Source organism: Amblyomma americanum, chromosome 2, assembly GCF_052857255.1.
Source record: "Amblyomma americanum isolate KBUSLIRL-KWMA chromosome 2, ASM5285725v1, whole genome shotgun sequence".
Lineage (NCBI taxonomy): Eukaryota > Metazoa > Arthropoda > Arachnida > Ixodida > Ixodidae > Amblyomma > Amblyomma americanum.
In genome coordinates this window covers 146,749,053-146,754,934 of record NC_135498.1, presented here as the reverse complement: position 1 = coordinate 146,754,934, position 5,882 = coordinate 146,749,053, and the positions used below count along the sequence as shown (strand labels likewise).

Genomic DNA, 5,882 nt, shown 5'->3' with positions numbered 1-5,882 from the left:
GGTGCAAAGCACCTTAAATTGAGCAGGTGCTAAACATCACTCTGCCCATTTTGAATAAATCACACTTTAGCCCTGCTTTTCTCTCTGATTTCTTCAGCACAGCAGCTGCTTACCATATGTGGAGCGCTGCCCTTACTCTGACTTACATGGGAAAACTCGATGATCAAGAATTTATCGGGGTGGGCGTAAGTGGGCCGAAGGTGGGAATCAACTCTTGCTAAATTTCCGCGCCATTAACAAACAGCATTGAGAAACGCCCGTCGGAATGTTTCCTGTTTTTCGCGCGCGACTTCGGTAAAAGGATGCAAGTTTCGCAAAATGTGTTATTAAATGCCTGCTTATGTCTGTGGACAGCTTATACTATCGCGCTCAGTATGACTCGCAACGCGCATCAGGTTTTGCGAGCTTATGTCAGGAAGCTATGCTAGTTCGTGGCTGTAACGAAGTTCGTATATAGCTGCTGAGAAGTTTTCATGGGTGCCTGGTACTGTGCAGCACAGCGTAATCTTTTGCTATTAAACGCAAACCAAGAGAAAGTGCCCGGTAAAGCATTGCAGGTCATTCTGGTCGCGACTGTACATGTTCAGCACAGTGTAATTAAGTGGCAAATTCGTGCTGATGTAGAAAGGATAATGAACTTTTTTTCTACCCCCAACCGGCGACATAGCTTATACTGGGTTGAAAACGCGCAACGCGATGTTCGGGCTTGATTGATTTACCGGCATATGCATTACAAGTGTGCAAATAATGAGTAAATGCACGAGGAAATAGGATGTGTTTAGATAACAGCTTCGGTAATTTCGCAGCCTGCAATTATTGCGTGCGAGAAAGCCCCAGAAACCGTTCGCCACCGCGCCGGAGCAGTAGGAAAGGTTGCAGTGGCGCCATCTCGCGGCATCCATGCGCAAACGGGCCGCCTGCGCGGAGCCGTTCATGCCACTATAATATATTCCAGTTCACTATAAGTACACTCTAGCTCGGGAACGCCGCATGCAACCGGTGCCATATTGGTCTCGTTCGAAAGTTCGCGCTTCGAGCTTTTTTTTTTCTTTCAAGCAGAACTGGGGCTCCTGTGCGCGTGGATAAAACGATCACAAAAAGAACGCGCAGTGTGCATTGCTATTGGCCAGTTCAGGCACGTGACCGATATGGCAGCTTACGATTGGCTGCGTCGCAACGGGCGGCCATGGCCACCCAAACAAAGCCTCCATTTTGTTAGAGTCCTGTCCGACGCGCGCATCGCCATGCCTGGAGGTCCGACAAAATTCCGTTCTGTGAACCGCTATGGGCGGAGGCGAAAGAAAGCCAAAAAGCGCGCAGATGAACCGGCGCCGTCGCAAGGCTTAGTGGGTGCTCGGCAATCGACTGGAGATACTGCGCCGCCGAAAAACATCGCCGCACCGACTGCGTTGGACGACGTCGACGGCGCGTCTCTTCGCCGCGACTCCGGCCGCGTAAGAATTGACGCCACGGCGCCTGAAAATGAATCGACGCCACTGGAACACGTAGTGGATGCCCAGCAATCGAGCGTGGACGCTGCAACGCCGGAAAATTGTGCCTCGCCGGCTGCGTTGGTCTGCGCACCTAGAGTCGCGTGAGGATTGACACGACGGTCGTGACGAGCAGCGAACTGCAACGAGCGAGTGCCCGCGAGAACGCTGCGCTTCGACAGATCGACTCAACGCCAGCAACAAAAAGGAAGCTAGAGTGTTTCAGGAACAGTACAGAGGAAGCGTCGCCTGTGTCAGCTGCCGATTACGTCATACTAGATCTCGCCGCTTTGAATGTGCTTCTGAGTCTTGTGGCATGTAAAACGTGCCGTGTGTGTGCGTGGAGGTAGTGCGGGGTGATCAGGATTATGGCCTTGCTACAAAGCTGGTATTGGTGTGCAAAAACTGTGGCGAAGTTTCGTCCGTGTGGAGCTCCCAGAGGGTTGACAGCGCGAAACGTTGCAACCCCTTCGAAGTAAACATTCTCGCGGGCCGCGCAATGCTTTCAACTGGTAACGGCCATGAACGACATATTTTCGGCCATGGGGTTGTCTGGGCGAGCAATGCAAAAAAAGATTTTTCAGTGTCACCTGAAAACTATCCTACAGCCTGCTGCCACGCGAGCAGCAGAAACCGCAATGAAGCAGTGCACGCGTGAAGTGGTGACGCTGTATGAAGAGTTGTGCTTTAGCCACTGAAATAATATTGCCGTATGCTTCGACGGGACATGGATGACGCGGGGCCACTCGTCGCATATAGGCACCCTGCAGATGTAACTCCAGCGCCGACGACGGCGCCTCTGGCGGCGGCCTGAGCGTCCGCTGGGGGCTGCAGCCGAGCAAGCCTGAGCAAGTCCCGCCGACCGAGTAGCATCGCCGCTGCTGTTTCGTCTAGGAGCCTTGTTTTTGAGATTGCGTTTCCATGGGTCTGCATCCAAACAACAAAAATTGCTGTGTAGTAGGGTGTAACAGCGAGTACAGCAACTCACCAGGCATCAAGTTTTTCTCCTTCCCATCGAGACCCTGGGAGAGAGAACGGAGCCAACGTTGGATACAGCTAGTTCGTCGTCAGAAGTAAGATTTCGGTTCTTATTAATGCCATTGACTTAGGAAATCGGCGCTCACGGGTGTTTTTATATATCGTTTTGAAGCCACTGCATGAAGAAAGAAGCTCAGATTGCTATCGTCGTGCCGTGAACGAGCTCTAACGTAAGTGTAGAAGCGCCCGCATGAGTATACCAAGGCGGTCGAATACGGTCTTCACGTCTGTCCTAGCTTCGTTTACACGAAACCGCAGCGCTCTCACGACGCTAGCACCGCGAACTATATGCGTGTTTCCACTCCACAGCGCTTGTGACCTTTTAAAGCGTTTATATTTAAAATGCTGTTGATCTTGTTTAATAGTATATTCCAAACCTCGCTAAAATTTTTAAGAGGTCGTGTTAAACGCTTCGGCGGCAACCTTTGCGTGTTACTCAGGTTCTTACTGTACTTGTTTGTAGGTTATATTATGGGCTCTGGAAACTCTGTTTATTGCTTTTTAGGCACCGTCAGCGTGCTGCTGTGCTAGCATGAACTCCTTTGTTGCGCCTTTCTACCCACCTTTTTTTTTCAGTTGTACTGCGCAGTGAAGACGGGACGGGTTGGCTTCCATCGAAAAACTCAAGGATATGCTGTAAGCATTCTGTCGGCAATGTCAAGGCCAACGAAGAAGGTCATATTTCATATCATCCAAGCATCTTCCCGTCTGTTTACAAGAATAAACAAACTCCTGGCTCAAGCAGACGATTTGAAAGGTACACGCGTGTTTCTCTAAAGCGTAGAGTGTTAAATGCGTTCCAGTTAAAGACAGGCTGCGGATGGTCATTGTGATTTTTATTGTCTATTGTTTGTAGGCAAATGGAAAGGGAAAAGAAGAAAGCTGCAGGAAAGTATCAGGATCCTGCCCCACACCCGGATTCACCTGTCCCTGCCATTGATTACTCCGCAGAACAAGCTAATGAAATTGCACCTATGGAATGTAGCCTAGTTGATGTAAGATTTTCCTTTTCCTCGAGTGTTGAATTTTACATATTGGACTCCCACAGAAATGAAAATGTTATGTGGTGTTTATCGGTATTTCTGTAATGCAGGCATCTACAATGACAGAAGATCAACCGGAGTGCGTTACTGGAGAGCTTATCTTTCTCTCGGTTACTTCTAATTGCACTGCAAGCTGCTTTGTATCCCACAAGACATCATCTACAGTGGAGCAAGGAACTGTGTGTGATATAGATTTTTGTGACAAGGCCATTGGCCCAGTGTATACGCAGCCCTACTTCGGCGGGTTTATAGCGCTGTGTAATGATGAATCTACACTGCAGTCATTAACAGCAGTGTCTTTTCAAATTTTTGCCCTTCTGCTTAGTGTTCTTCCTGGCTCAACACAACGGGTGAATGAACTTTCCCTTGAAAACAAACTCCTTTTGTTTTTGATCAAGTTAAAGCATGGTCTTCCGTTTTCCTTTCTAGCAGCATTATCTACCATTCACACCACGACAGCTTCTCGAATTTTGCATGCATATATGCATTTTCCCGCAACTTCGGAGCCATGAGCAAGCACAGATTCACTGGCGTCGCAGAGGTGGCCCTCTTGCAGTAGTAGTGTACCCTTTTTTAGGTTTGCACTGCGAAAAAAAAAGCGTCAACGACTTGAACTTCCAGGAAACCCGTTGATAAAACAACGGGCACGTTCTTTACCGCCATCTCGCTGCACCGCGTGAGGCGCGTCGTCTGCTGCAGCTATCCCCCAGCGAACGCAAAAGCGGCTACGCGGTGGCGCTTCACGACAACCGAAGGTGGCGGCGCCTGGCGGATGCAGGGTGCCTATAGGGGTAGGAGCTGTCGTAGAGCTTTTCACCGGCTACGTGTTGGACTACGTCGTCCTAAGCAATTTTTGCTTAGGTTGTGAACTTGGTCCGAAACCTGATGCAGAGCAATACGAAGACTGGAAGAAAAAGTACCAGGTCAGATGCCAGAAAAACACCGACTGTAAATCGGGTCAAATGGAGGTTGAGGCAGGTCTCATTTTATTTCAGAGATCTCTTGAGCGCCACAACCTCCGCTACATGGCTGTCCTCTGCGATGGGGACAGTCGCACATTTGATGCCATAAACCAGGCGCAAGTTTATGGGTTTATTCCAGTCAAGAAAAGATTGCGTCAACCATGTTAAAAAAATAATGGGAACAGCTCTTCGCAACCTCGTTCAGAAGCATAAAACCGAAGATGGTCGTAGCTTAGGAGGTAAAGGCCGACTAACGGGTGATCTGAATTCCAAATTGAGTACATATTATGGCCGGGCTCTCAAGTCGCATGAAGGCGACATAAACATGAAGAGGGCAGTCATGGCCACATACCGCCATGTGACATCTACAGATGATCACTCTGACCACTCATGCCCAACTGGCAGGGATTCATGGTGGCGGCACAATGCTGCTGTTGCAAAAGGAGATCGAGCACCCAAGCGCAGCTACAATTTGCCACAGGATGTAGCTCGTCCACTGCTGCCAGTCTATGAGCGGCTCTCTGAAGCAAAACTGCTGAAAAGGTGTTTCCGCGGGAAAACGCAGAACTCCAATGAGAGTTTTCATTCGGTCCTGTGGAATCTGGGTGCCAAAAGAGCATCGCTCCTCACTGTTTGCCGTCGAAGCAGCTGTCGCTGAGGCGGTGCTTCGCTTCAATACAGGGAGCCAGAATGCAGCTGCCACAATACTAGGCGAGTTAAAGACAAATATGCCAAGAACAGGCCTCAAGAGGGCTATGGAGAAAGATGTTCGTCGAAGTCTCAAATGTGACAAGAAACATGAAAGTTCAGATGCGTTGAAGAAGGGTGTGAAACGAAAGCACCGGGACTCTATGCACCCAGATTATGCTCCTGGGGCATACTGATTGCATTTTCTAGCTCCTTTTAAAGTTTTGTGTGAATAAATAATCTGTAAAACGTTTTTCTTCGTTTTCTCAAAACTGTATTTTTGACCATGTTGCAGGTTTGGAGATGCGATATCTCTGGTTCTACTTATGCTATTGCTATAATTCTTATTACACCAAAGGCATAAACTCATATAGAGTGCAAAATTACAAATAAATTTGTGGTACTTTATGAGAAAACTATTTAAAATTTACATGTTTTCTTGAGTGTCCAGATGGCTTTCTGGTCTCTAAACTTTGACAAGCACTAACTTTGGTTAAAATGGGAAGAGAACATTTAAACTTGATTTTTGCATTCCTGGTGTGTTCTAGATTAATTTGGTAGGCAAATTTTTATTGTAACACCTGTAGTTTTACAGATAGCTCACCTCCAAACAAAGAAGGTAAAGTGCTCAATATCGTCAAAACTAGATCACTTATAGCAAA

At 48.1% G+C, this 5,882-nt stretch overlaps 1 long non-coding RNA gene across 1 annotated transcript; it reads left to right on the top strand.

Annotated features, from left to right (window-relative positions):
• The first annotated feature begins 2,323 nt into the window (after positions 1-2,323).
• Positions 2,324-4,351, top strand: LOC144121876 (uncharacterized). The gene is made up of 4 exons (XR_013312720.1): positions 2,324-2,563; positions 3,105-3,285; positions 3,385-3,523; positions 3,622-4,351. It is a non-coding gene; the product is annotated as an uncharacterized LOC144121876 (long non-coding RNA).
• The last annotated feature ends 1,531 nt before the right edge of the window (positions 4,352-5,882 follow it).